The sequence below is a fragment of the Amblyomma americanum genome, chromosome 3 (assembly GCF_052857255.1).
Source record: "Amblyomma americanum isolate KBUSLIRL-KWMA chromosome 3, ASM5285725v1, whole genome shotgun sequence".
Lineage (NCBI taxonomy): Eukaryota > Metazoa > Arthropoda > Arachnida > Ixodida > Ixodidae > Amblyomma > Amblyomma americanum.
Genome location: NC_135499.1, coordinates 163,919,501 through 163,933,565, shown reverse-complemented (window position 1 = coordinate 163,933,565; position 14,065 = coordinate 163,919,501). Strand labels below are relative to the sequence as shown.

Sequence of the window (14,065 nt, the reverse complement as noted above, 5' to 3'; positions counted from 1 at the left end):
TACGATCTTCAGTTCAGCTGAAGGCTGTTTATGATAAAGCCCGCGATGTGACAGTTTCATGGTGTGTTTTCTTTCAAAGCGGTTCAGGGTGCGTGCAGCCTTTGTCAATAACACAAACGGCCCGCTGCGTTTGCTTTAGCGCTGCGCGGTGGGTCTGGCTCTGCGCCGTCAGCACTTTTGAAAAAAAAAAGAAAGTGCGGAGCATCCTTATCCTTCTAGAGCTTTGGAGTAGCAGGGGTTACGCGAGAGAGAGAAGAAGCAATTACTTATAAAAAGGAGACCGTCGATAGCTCAGTTGGTAGAGCGGGTGGACTGTAGAGGAGGAGGTGGGCGAAAGCCCCACTGTAGATGGGCCAGTCAGAAGCATGATGGCCTTTTAATGCAGAGGCATTATATGGCTCGTCAACAACAAAACCCGGTGTTGTTGTCCAGACGAAACGGTCAGAAAACTCAAATGACGTCATGAGCACTGCTGCCATAGCAGCCCAATGGCCTTTAGGTCAAAGGGTGAAGCCCTTTAGGTTGAGGGCTTTCATGTCAAAGGCCCGTCAACCTAAAGGTGTCCATCCTACAGGCTGCATTTAGGGTGAAGGCCTTCATGTCAAAGGCCTCCACCCGAAATGCAGCCTATAGGATGGAAACCTCTAGGTTGAGAGCCTTTAGGGTAAACGCCTTCACCCTAAATTCTTTTGACCTAAAGACCTTTATATTAAAGGTTTTCAACCTAAAAGCATATGCCCTAAATGCCTTCGAGACATTACTAATTTCTCAGGATGCGAGACAAATGCTTTCGCAGCCAAGGCACGTTAAGTAGCCAAGCGCCCTGCGTAATTGTATACGCATATATTTTTTAAAGGCTAACATCCGTCGTCATAATAATTGGTTTTTGGGGAAAGGAAATGGCGCAGTATCTGTCTCATATATCGTTGGACACCTGAACCGCGCCGTAAGGGAAGGGATAAAGGAGGGAGTGAAAGAAGAAAGGAAGAAAGAGGTGCCGTAGTGGAGGGCGGAATAATTTCGACCACCTGGGGATCTTTAACGTGCACTGACATCGCACAGCACATGGGCGCCTTACCGTTTTTCCCCCATAAAAACGCAGTTGCCGCGGTCGGGTTCGAACCCGGGAACTCCGGATCAGTAGTCGGAGTTCCCGGGTTCGAACCCGACCGCGGCGGCTGCGTTTTTATGGAGGAAAAACGCTAAGGCGCCCGTGTGCTCGTAGTGGTATTTGCGCGCACTTCGTATACATTTTTGTATCCTTGTGCAATGCTCTATTTTCGCGAAGACTGAGCAGGCTTTTACGCATTGTGTGTGTGTGTGTGTGTGTGTGTGTGTGTGTGTGTGTGTGTGTGTGTGTGTGTGTGTGTGTGTGTGTGTGTGTGTGTGTGTGTGTGTGTGTGTGTGTGTGTGTGTGTGTGTGTGCGTGTGTGTGTGTGTGTGTGTGTGTGTGTGTGTGTGTGTGTGTGTGTGGAGAGAGAGAGAGCTATCTTAGTGCTTATTTAGTCTCGACACACGTCAGGTAGTCTCGACGCCCATGTCTCGGCGGTATACGTGAGACGCTTACTGACACCATACGCCACTGTAGGGGTGACTGTTCACCTCTTCGCGCCGCGTAAAGAGAGCAGGAGGAATCTGCGTCGATCGTATATACTTGCGCACTATATGCGTTATCGCGCCTTAGATCCCCGCTGCCGCGTCCCTATACCGCCCTGGTATCCTTGGTCGTGGCATCAACTGTCCCATTTGTCAACACTATCTGGGCATTGGGCGGAGCACTACTTGCACGAATTGAGATGTGCCGGGATGAGGAAAGACTTCGATAGCGATCAATTTTCGGGCCGTTCCACGCTGGGGCTGCGTTTTAATTTAGCCTTGCGATAAGCCCGAGTTTCTCCTCTGGCGACCTTAATTTTCGCGTTGCGTTTCGGCTACACACGCATGCTTCTGAGACCACTTTGGTGCGACGCCCTGTTCCGCACTCGGAGTGATTGATGGTGGTAGATTATAAATTCTGACTGATGGCCCGTACACTGGAGATTGCAGGCGCATGTAATGGATGGGTAGTAAAATGACAGCGTGTTCTAAAGAAGATTGCCGCTGGCAAGTGTGCTCCCGACTATGTGGCATATCCCTGTTAAGGAAGACTGGATTTTTTTTTAATAGATCTTGTGCATGTTTTATGAAATAGCAAATGCCAGAGCTGACGCTGACAAAGAAGTTACCTTCATGGATCGCAAGTCGTGTTACTCTGTAATAACGGACTGAACATTAAACATTGAAGTTCCGTAGTTAAGGAAACAGTGATCCCTTGGCACTTTGGTCGCCTGGTGTACAAATTGCGCTCGAAATGCGCAGTTTTTACTTGTATTTTAATTAAAGAAAATAATCGGTGGTTTCATTAGGAGGTTTTATATGCTTTCATTAGGAGGAAAGCCGGATGTAATCAAAGACGTGACCAGTCCTCGTCGAAGTGTATGCATTTTTTAACCACCCCTTACGCTAAGCCTTGTTAGGAGTGGGGCTCCAACCCCATAGCAGGCCACCAGTGTTGGGGGATTACGCTTCGATCCCACCGCTGCCACCAGTTGTTAGATGCGGGCCCCTGGTTCGCCTGTGCCGTCTCTCGCCAAGGTCGGTGTCTCCGGGTTCCGGATCGGGAGACTGCTGTAGTGGGGTTGACGAAGAGATGAAAGGGTCTTCGAGGTGAAGAAGAGACTGAAGGGTTTATTTACATTTATACAAAGATTGAAAGAGTGAATCGGGAGCTGGCGAACACACGCCAGATCGCTGCTTAAATAGGGTCCGCTGTCCCCAGGTCCCTAGTTGGGGAATCTAGTTCATTAAAAATGCGTCGAATCACTGTGATGTAGATCACGTGTCCAGTCTTCCGGGTCCGCCCCCATCCACACACTCTTGCCACTTCTGGCAGATTAGTGTCCGCGCTGTCCAGGCTTCAGTGATGAATAGCCCGAAGGGGGGTCCCATTGAGAGCGTTGAAGGTCAGTCACCTGCACTTCACAGCGGTAGTGTGGGGGCGAATGGATCCCACCGCAGTTCGCAGAAGCTGTCACGTAGAGCGTGGGAAAGCACAGTCCAAGTCGAAGTTGTTTTCGAAGCACGAAGATTCCAGAGACGTTGGCTTAGCCAAACCCGGCCGCATTTGTCACGGCTGATTTGCAGTTCCGCCGCTCGCCGGCTCCCCCGCCGTCCCCTCCGGGAGAAAAATGTCCCGGGTTGGTCCGGCGTTGAGAACAAAAGACAGGTTCACTAAAGCCTTTCTCAGACAGCGGGGAGCCGTTTCACCCCTTAAACAGCAGGGGGGGGGGGGGGGGGGGGGATGACCCTTGTAGACGCCACCACCTGCACTCGTAGCGCTGCAACCACATCGACGGCCCTTTGAAGCCTCGGTAGATTGATGAGTCCCAGTGGCTTTAATATTCTTGGCATGTTGGCGTCTCCAAACGTAACAGCCTGCATGCAATGGTTTAAAACGAGTGTAGTTACACCGGCTGTCACTCCTCCTTCGGTGACACCCTCAGAGTTATGCGCGCGTTTTCTCTTACGCACTCGCTTTCAAGGCATGAAAATCCTTTGACTCGAAAGAGAGCCGTTATGGCGGAGGCGAGACAGTTTAACTTTTCATCTCCTTCGCTCGTGGATATGCAAATGCATCCGACGGCCGACCTTCCTTTCTCGCCGCGTCTTCGCGCCGGCGTCTCCCCTGTGGTTTCGATCTCGCTTTTTTTCTTCTTTTTTGTTTCGCTCGATTTACTCTCGACGCCCCCATTTGTGTCGTGAGCGCCCCCCCCCCCCCCTTCTCCCCTCTTCCATCGAGAGACCCTGAGCCTGAATTGAAAAATAAATGTGTGGGTGTAGCGTTGAGGGCGAGGATTTTCGTTTCAGGGTGCGTTTTCCATTTTGACTTGCTTTTGTGGAGGCGGCTGCGCTCCAAGTTGGGTAGTAATTTTCTCCGAATGGTTTCCCTCCCTTTTCTTCTTCCGTGCCGCATGAGGTCCCAGATTCATGTCCTAATGCCTTGTCTTGCTATATTACGCATTACGAGTGTCGCTTACTGAGAGCGTGGGAGGGCCGGCGGAGCACGGTACAGTTTTTGGCACGGAGCGCTTATTAAGGCTGTTTTACGGTGAAGATCAGTATTATATTACAGAGACAAAAATAAAAAATAAACGCCGTTGACAAGTGAAAAGGGCGCTTGTTGGGGCTTATTGCTGAGAAGGGTGCAGGAATGCGTGTGTCGTTTTTGCGCTTGGCACTTTGCTGCGCCATCTAATGTAGGAAATCGGGACGCGACAGAAATCGGTGCTGCTTTAACAGCGGAATATCGCTTCATTAGGCTCTAATGTCTGGCATATGAAGAAGTAAGATAATGTAAATGCTATTGGTATGGTGGCTCGGTCTGTGGGAGGACAGAGATTCACTGTAGTTAAAAGAAATTTGCATTGGCTATCTCTGACTAGAACGGCTATTTCTGACGGCTTTTTTTTCTTTTTTTTCTTCAGGGAGCGGTGGAGGATTTTTGGTCACTCAATTGACTTTTTTTTCTTGTTCACATTGGTTGGTCCTGGCATGCCGCCTTGTACGCGTCTAAAAAGCTCTTTGGGAAGCCTTATGCAAATATGCGTGCCCAATAATTGAGGGTTCTTGCGTCGCTTTTCATATCTCTCTTGCTTCCGCGAGTGAAATCGTTAAAAATATTTGCCTTACAAGCCGGACATTCGTGCCGTATGGAGCTTTAGAGCCGGGGCCACTGCTTAATTCCTTGCAGGGTCCTTTGCAAGTCCCCATCGTGCTTGTCTAGAACGGGGGTGGCGATGATTTAAGTGAACAGGCGGCATTAGCGTTACAGATGCCTGCTGGCAATTGCTCCTCCTGACTCCACTGGTTTGAGTGATTGCATCTCTACCACTGTTCCGTAAGGCCAGTGTCCTCTAAAAAACTTTGAGGGATCGTGGCACTGATCGCCTCTCAGTTCGGGAGTACATACGGTATGGCTTATCATCGGGCTTCGGACGTTCGAGTTGAAAACAGCATTGACAAACAAAGAAATAAAGGCCACAGTTGCATCTCTTGTTGTTCTTTGTTGCAGAACACGCGACCAGTGCGTTATGCAAACGGCGATGCCTGTGTGCAGGAACAATACAGGCCACGCACGTATGGGAACCGTGCCCCAAATTGCGGTGGGCCCGTTCAGCATAAGCCGCGAAGCACCGCTAGTGATGTTTAGCGAGAAATGAAGATAATTTAGTGCTGCAGCTCTCACGCGTGCTGACGAGTGAGGGCTCAACAATTAGCTGCGGTTTAACTACTGCTGAACCTGGTTAGAGAGCGAGAGCTGTGGTGTATCGGGCAAGTAGACGCGGCTTGGCGTCTGTAACGTTCAGTGCGTTCCGCACAGTAGATAGGCAGCGCTCCCACCCTGCCACCCTCGCAGGTGACAGTTAAATTAATGGTTCATCGCTAGAGGTAGGTCACCCCGTGAACGCTGCAGCCTATTCTACCGTCCTCTACCGGCGATTCGAAAGGTCAAAAGTCAAGTGGTGCGACACCGTGGTGGACCACATATGGTAAAGCCTATAGCCACATCTGACCTCTGGCTCACTTGAAGGTCAACCGGCAACGCACGGCGAAATCGGCTTTACCTAGCGTAGTGATGCTTTCGCTTCAAAAGCCACCTTTTCGATGTCGCCTCTTGTTTTTGCCCCCGACAACCGTTCTCCCACAGTGCGCGCTTCTCGACAGGTTGCAGTCAACCGTACACGCGCCGACGTGACTGGAGCTTTATCTAGCTTGACTGCCTGTATTTTCTGCATTCTTAATTCTCTTCTGAAAAATTTCAACTTCAAATGCCTATGCCGAGCCTGATTTCCCTAATTGGCTCTAGAAGTGTAGCAGCTGCCGGCCCCCTTTCCTCATTGATTTATTTTAGTCGACGTTCTCCAACACAATAAGAGCCGAAGTTCGACCCTGTATAGCGTGGCTTATCATCGGGCTTCGAGTTGAAAACAGCGTTGACTTAAAGAAAGGAATAAAGGTCACATTTGCATACGCTCCGCGTGCCTCGCGATAGCAGACTTACTTGGCGCGTGTAGCGAACAAAAACACGCTAGCAGAGAGAGAGAGAGACGTTCATCATCGTCTCGAAGCTTCAAGCCGGGGCCTTTTCTTCTCTGGGCTTTTCGCGCAGCCTCTGTAGAGCTGCTGCGCACTGCGTGCATGGCACTCCGCCTTAAGAATGGCTGTGCGCGCGTCAGCAAGGGGCGTTCTCTTCGCGATGAGGGCGCCGCCACGCGTCTGGTGGCGCTTTTCCTTCTGTTCTCGGAGTGATTGTCCTCGTACGTATAATACGGTCGTGATTGAGCAATGCGTTAGTTCTGCGCGGCGCGGCATCGTCTCTCTCTTTTGTATTGGTTCCAGCGCTGCGAACCACTTCGGATCCCGGGAAATTGATTGCACGCGGCTATATACTCTGCTTATAGCCACCGTGCTAGATGCAGTGCTCAGAAAGGGAGAAAAAATAAAGTTAAACAGAATAGGAAGGGGGCCATGAATTCGGTGTTCGAGTGGCGCTGTGGCAGGCCCTTTCGCGCACTTCAACTCGCGAATTGTGTATGCCTTGTTGGCGATGCGGGGTGCGCTCGTGTGGAAGCCATTATTTCCTCCGGGGAGATACGCGATGGGGGGAAAAATAAAAAAAAGAATTGTTAGTAAATATTTGCTACTGTGGCATCGCCGAGGGCGTGTTTCGTTGTTGTTTTATTTGTCACCGCGTTTCTGCAAATGTGCGTATGTGTGTGTGTGTGCGTTCGATGTGGCATTAACGGGGCGCTTCTGGTTTTGCCACCTTACGGTTTTTACTCTGCTTGGCTTTCGGCTTCAGTAGCAGCAGCAGCAGCCCCGGTGAGATTAAAGCGTGCGAAGTGTGTCGATTCTTCGTTTGCTTTTGCGCGTGTTTCTTTTTCACGAATGTGTCTGCGTCTCTCTTCTCCGCTGCGCATAGACATATAAAGCCTTTATGCCTGACCCGAGGGTATTGACGTTAGACTCGATGGAGGAACACTGCGCTTGCGTCTTTGCTTTTCAATATTTTTTTTTCTTGCTGGAGCTAAAAGAAAAAAAAGAGTCGGAAGTGTGAGCCTACGGCGTGGAGCGAAAACTGCCGCGTGCGGAATTTTTCTATTCTGGGGAACAGCCGCTCGAGAAAATTGGTTGGAACGCTTGGCCGCTGTTGGATGTTATGAGGTCGCGCGTTCAAATCCCGTCCGATGAAGTGTTGCGTCTCTCGTCGAGGAGGAAGTGCAAATAGCATTTTGCCGGCTACTGCTTTTACTGTAAGTCAATAGACTGAGGCAGGCGCTCCGTGGTGTAATCTGGAGCCCATCTTTTTTGCCGCCTCCCCCATCTTAAGGGCGGCTCCTACTTGAGGTGGTGTCGCAGCAAGCGACGATCATTTTTTATTGGTGTGCGTGGCTGCTTTTCCAGGCTATGAGCCGTGCATAGCGCGGTACTTTATTTGGAGAAAAATGCGGCTGCTGGAGGTTTGGTCGGCTTGACTTGCTAACTTCGGAGTGAAGACGAATACTAGGGACCAGGAGGAAAGAGGAAGCACTTTTTTTTCTTTTTATTGGACACAGTACTTGTGCGAGTAGTCCGTACCCGGTTGACCTTGTCCTCCGAGCGACTTGCTCCTCCACGCCGTTTTCAATGTCTTGCGCCCCTGCAGCGAATATGCTATGGGAAAGTTATTCGTTTGTCCGGCGTGAAGTTTTGGCAGTCAACCCACTTAGGTAAGTTAACGGGGGGAGGGAGGGGGGGGGGACGCTGCTCTTGTTTATCTTATTTTCTGGCTGTTAAGCAATTAAGTGATCTGCTTGCATGCTTCGTACGTCGGACTCGCGAAATTGTGTTACTGGCTTACGCGACATCAGAACCAAGTGTTCACGGTCAGCGACGGGCGAAATCGAGAGCGCCGACACACAAGACAGCAGGCCGAAATATAAATACGAATGAAGCCAACGGTGACTGAAACCAAGGAGAGCATAGAGGAATGCTACCTCTCTTTTTTTTTGTGTATGGCGGTGTTGACTGGAGGCAGAGTCAAGTGCGTAATCGTTATGAGGCGAGAGGACGAATGTATATTGACGTATTACTACTTTTTCCATCCTGTTGTTGAGGTGGCTCGTTTTTCGTATTTTTCCAGACACGCAGCGCGTTGACGTCAGCGAAGTGCGTGAAACGAGAATATTTTAGCCTTATATCGCAACAGGCAGTAGATCTACAGCTACGGCCAAAATAATACGAAGCACGCTTCGGTGTTTGAAATTTTCTCACGCGTTCCGTAGAAAAAAAAAAACAGTTGTTAATTTTTACGAAAGCGCACTACCGGCACTTACAGCGTTTATGTTTTTAATGTGTCTCCTATTTTGCTGGGCAAGGCGTGAGAGGAGTTTGATCGCCGAAACGTGCTCCGTGTTATTATGGCTGTGACTGTACGTCGTGTAGTGTCCGGATCGACCCTGTCGGGAGAAATGTATAGAAAATAAAGCATAAGCTGTGTCCTTAAGTCTGTCTCCCAGCAAGATATATGGCATGTGTGGGCAGTTCAGCCACTAAGTGCAACCCTTCATCTCGTCCTACACGGACTCAGTGTTCCTATAACCCCTGCTAGGACGTCTATAGTCCGGTACAACTCAAGAAAAAAGCGTCTTTTCTCCGGCAATGGACGCTCTTCCAGCCAGTGGCGTCGGCAGTTTCTTATGAATTTGCTAGACGAAAGGGGATAGTCCCCTTCCTGCATTGTCACGGTACTCAGGCTAGCAGGGTCAAGAAAATCGGCCAATGCCATTGACTGGAAGGGGGCCTTTGACGGGGAAAAGCCGCTCTTTTCTTCACTTGTACCCGACTGTAGCAAGTTGAGTGATAAACGCCTTTCAGACGGAATAGATTTGATCAGACTCAGTAACGTTCCGGTGGCAGAACCCTGGCCCGCTGTTCCCTGCAAACTTTATTAGGAACCTTCGCCTATCCTCAGATAAGAGCAGTAGTTCGATCCGCGAAATGTTTCAAGCATTTATCTGAACAACGCCAGGTGTGTTTTGTTTTCTAACTTTACTTCTCGGTTTCTTAGTGTGCCTCGGAGTTCCAGGGTTAAGTCATGATAAGAGCGTTAGGATTGTTTTTTCGCCGGCGCGAAAGCTGCGTTTCCCGAGAACAGGAGTGTGTCCTCAGCTTTGCTGCTATTGTAGCTGCCCTTCGATGAACCAGTATGATAGAAGTGGGGGGGGGGGGGGGGGGGGGGGATTTCTTTTTGGCGCGTTCTGTTTTCTTCTTGCGCAGGGAACGAAAAATTTCAAGCACTCTGTTTCGTTCTTGCTTTTATCTAATCAGAACTACTCACTCTACTCGTGGAGACGGCTCGGAACAGGAGGCGAAGTTTAGGTGCGCCTCAGGAATTTAGAGAAAAGAAAAAGCGTTTGGGTTTTAACGTAGTTAAACTGAGTATACGTGCGAAAGAATATGTTTAGCCTAATCGGCTCACGGTTTTCCTTTGCTTGGTCGTCGGCACATCTGGCGGCGATATTAGACTCAGGTAAAGCTCTGATCGAGGTTAAGCTGATCTGATCTGTTCGCTCCGCAGAAGGAAGTTGAAGAAGACGACGATGTACAGTACTCACGGATTGAAATAGGACATTCGGAGCGCGTGGCCGTCGTTTCATGGAGCGCCGCCCGTAGGCGCTCATGGAACCAAGGTGGTGCATTGTGGTATGGCGCGAGAGGGAGAACATCTACAAAGCAGAATTGTTCCTTCCAGTAGCCAATGAGCCGGCCTGTGGTTTACCACATGCCTGCGTGGCACTGCAAGGCTAGCGCTCCGAATGTCCTATTTCAATCCGTGAGTACTGTACAATACACAGCGCGAGGGTTTGTTGCATTACAAAGTTGGGACTCACTTTGTCGGTCCCGCTTCTCCTTTCCTTCGGTGCGAGCGCCAGAGGTTTTGCATTGCATCAAGCATGCGAATACCTCTACATAACAGCTACTGGCAGATTCCCTTCTTGATCGTATCCAAAATTTCTGCATTTAAAAAGCTTTTAGTAATTTTCATGTATTCCATTCTCTGATCTTTTCTCCCGTTATTTTGTGTTTTTTTATCGCTCTTTAATTATTCTCTTATATATCACCCAAGGCACAACCATTCGCTTGGCACCAGTTTACCCTCTTCTTTGGGCTCTCCTCACTGAACCCTGGACTATCCCCCGTCGTGGGTATGTGTCATGTCACTAAGGCAACAACAACAACAACAACAACTATACTTCGTCTCACAAGATGTTTGCAGCACTACGGAAGGTAGAGCTCTCTCGTCCAATCAGGGCTGCAGAAACGCAGAAAATAGTCCCTCGAATATTTGAGGAGTGTATGACTATTAATCAAAACAATAAGCATTGCAACTAAAAATATGATTTGGACAGGTATATTTAAATGGTAGGGAGTGTTTCAATCACTGGTGAAATTACCAGACAAAGCCCGTACGGACACAGCTCTGCGGAGGCCTGCTGCGAGGTAGTGATGCGTCGCCACTTTCCAACATGGCGTCGGACGAGTCTGTTGTGTCTCCTGTGTGCTCTACACCGACAGTGCGCTGTTTCCCCAAGCAGGCGAAGCAGGTGGCTTTAAATGTTCTTGAAGCGCTTCGCGTCGAGTGCGGGGGCAGTTGGAGTACAAATGCGCTCATCAAGAGGACGGCAAAACTCACGCAGGTGAGCGAGCGAACGCTTTACAAGTGGACAACGGAGGCGTTGAACGCGGGCCGAGTGTTGTCACCGAAGAAGCGTGCTGGCGGAAGAGGCCGCGAGCGGACGAAGAAGCTGGACGATTTTGACCTGAGCGTGTTGCGAAGGGTGGTACACACCTTTTTCCAGAGAGGGGAAATTCCAACTATCGCGAAGGTGGTTGCGCATTTCGAAGAGGACGAAACGCTACCGACCGTGTCCGCAGCGACAATGCAGAGGATGTTGAAGAAACTTGGCTTCCGATATAAGAAGCGCTCTCGGAATGCGATGTTAATCGAAGCGACGCACATTGTGCAGTGTCGCCGCCGGTACCTGCGCCAGATAGCGGAGCTGCGACGCCAGGGTAGGCCTATTTTCTTCACCGACGAAACGTGGGTTAACGCCGGCCACACGCGAAGTCGAGTGTGGACTGACTGCACCATCCAATCTGCACACCAAGCGCATCGATCCGGACTGTCGACTGGTCTACAAAACCCCAGTGGCAAAGGTGGCAGGCTTATTGTGACGCATTGCGGTAGTGAGCAAGGTTTTGTCGAAGGCGCAGCGGAAGTTTTCCGAGCGAAGAAAAACTCGGGCGATTACCACGAGGAAATGAACGGGGAACACTACGAAAACTGGTTCTCCAGGAGACTTCTCCCACTACTACCACCCGGCAGCGTTATAGTGATGGACAACGCGCCATATCATTCTGTGAAGCAGGATAAAGTGCCGCGGATGAGTAGCCTCAAAAAGGACATACAGGCTTGGCTGTCCGGAAAAGGTGTCGCGTGGAGCAGCGGCATGGTGAAGGCCGAGCTCATGCAGCTTGTCAGCAATGTGAACACAGGTGGGGAGCAATACCGTGTCGACTGCTTTGCTAAAGCTGCTGGCCATCTCGTTGTGCGCCTGCCACCGTACCACTGCCAACTGAACCCGATAGAGCTTGTCTGGAGCGACGTCAAGGGTTTCGTGGCCAGCCAAAACAAGACGTTTAAGCTCCAAGACGTCGAGCCTCTGGTTTGGCAAGGCATCACGCAAGTGACTGTTGAGAAATGGAAGAATTACGTGCAGCATATTATCAGTGAGGAATATGTGATGAGAAAACTGGACCACATCATCGACGATGTTGTTGACCAGGGACCGGCCATTGTTGTCAACCTGGAGGACGACACAACCAGCAGTGCTGAATTCAGTTGTTATGAGGACGATGAGATGATCGAACCCGTTTAACGTGCGTTGCCTCTCGCGCAGCACATGGGCTTGTTTTGCATTTCGCCACCATCGACACTCGGCTGCCTCGGCACGCTCACTCTAAGAAAAAAACCGGCTCAAGGGGGGAGTAACGTCAACTTTAGTCCTCAAAAGGGCCCGTTAGTCTGCGAAAGGACCAACTGCGGCGAGCTGCGTGCCGTGTGCAAATTCGGAGGACCATTTGTTTAGTCCTGGCCCGAAAAGGACTAACGGGAGGACAAACTGCTCGCTTACTCCGCCGACCGATGCGCGCAAGCATGCATCCATGGATGCACTGGACCGCGAAGCGAAGCTGTCGCGCGCTATGGGAATTTCAGGCGCATGAAGAAATGTGGCGAAAACGCCATTCTTCATGTAGGTGGGCTGGTGGTCCATGCCCCACGTGCCGCGCTTGTTTGGAGGGCGAAGCGTCCATGAGCGGCATGGGCCCAGCGACAGCTCGGTGATCGCTATTTGGTGTAGTCAAGTTCATGCAAGCAACGGATAGCCGTTACGCCGAAATGCGCGTGTACACACACACACACACACACACACACACACACACACACACACACACACACACACACACACACACACACACACACACACACACACACACACACACACACACACACACACACACACACACACACACACACACACACACACACACACACACACACACACACACACACACACACACACACACACACACACACACACACACACACACACACACACACACACACACACACACACACACACACACACACACACACACACACACACACACACACACACACACACACACACACACACACACACACACACACACACACACACACACACACACACACACACACACACACACACACACACACACACACACACACACACACACACACACACACACACACACACACACACACACACACACACACACACACACACACACACACACACACACACACACACACACACACACACACACACACACACACACACACACACACACACACACACACACACACACACACACACACACACACACACACACACACACACACACACACACACACACACACACACACACACACACACACACACACACACACACACACACACACACACACACACACACACACACACACACACACACACACACACACACACACACACACACACACACACACACACACACACACACACACACACACACACACACACACACACACACACACACACACACACACACACACACACACACACACACACACACACACACACACACACACACACACACACACACACACACACACACACACACACACACACACACACACACACACACACACACACACACACACACACACACACACACACACACACACACACACACACACACACACACACACACACACACACACACACACACACACACACACACACACACACACACACACACACACACACACACACACACACACACACACACACACACACACACACACACACACACACACACAGAGGAAAATTCGCTTCCACATATTGCTCACGCCTGTACTTGTTCTTTAAGTCACTAAAGAGGTCAGACATAAATGAGCAACTTAGCAATTGTTGTAGTGCTGTTGTGTTTGTTTTTGCTGCATGTTCAACCTCCCTGCCATAGGCCTTCAGCACCAGCTCAAACACCAGCTGCAATTCAGAAAAACACCTTCTCAGCCGCTGTGTGTGGCAAGCTGTGCTCTTCAGTGAAAAAGAAAAATAAGTTGCACAGGGTCGATTTTGCCTGGTCCAAAAAGCTGCTAAATCTGTCATGTTGGACTGTTGTCTTCTGAGCTGAAGAAACATTCGCCGAAGGTCGTTCTTTCTGGCGGTGACCGCTACCATAGTCCGCTTTGTCAGCCCAGTCCATTTCATGTGGGACAGGCTCGTCGTCGTCCAGTTCTGAATTTTCTGTTTGCTTTCTCGGTGCATCCGTGTTTCAAAATGCTGCCGTTTTCTTCAAGCACATCTCGGTGGCGGCGATATAGATGCGATCTGTA

General features: G+C 50.2%; 1 protein-coding gene across 2 annotated transcripts in view; it reads left to right on the top strand.

Annotated features, from left to right (window-relative positions):
• RhoGEF3 (Rho guanine nucleotide exchange factor 3) overlaps positions 1 to 14,065 on the top strand; it is a 374,922-nt gene that overhangs the window by 126,341 nt on the left and 234,516 nt on the right. The window lies entirely within an intron of this gene.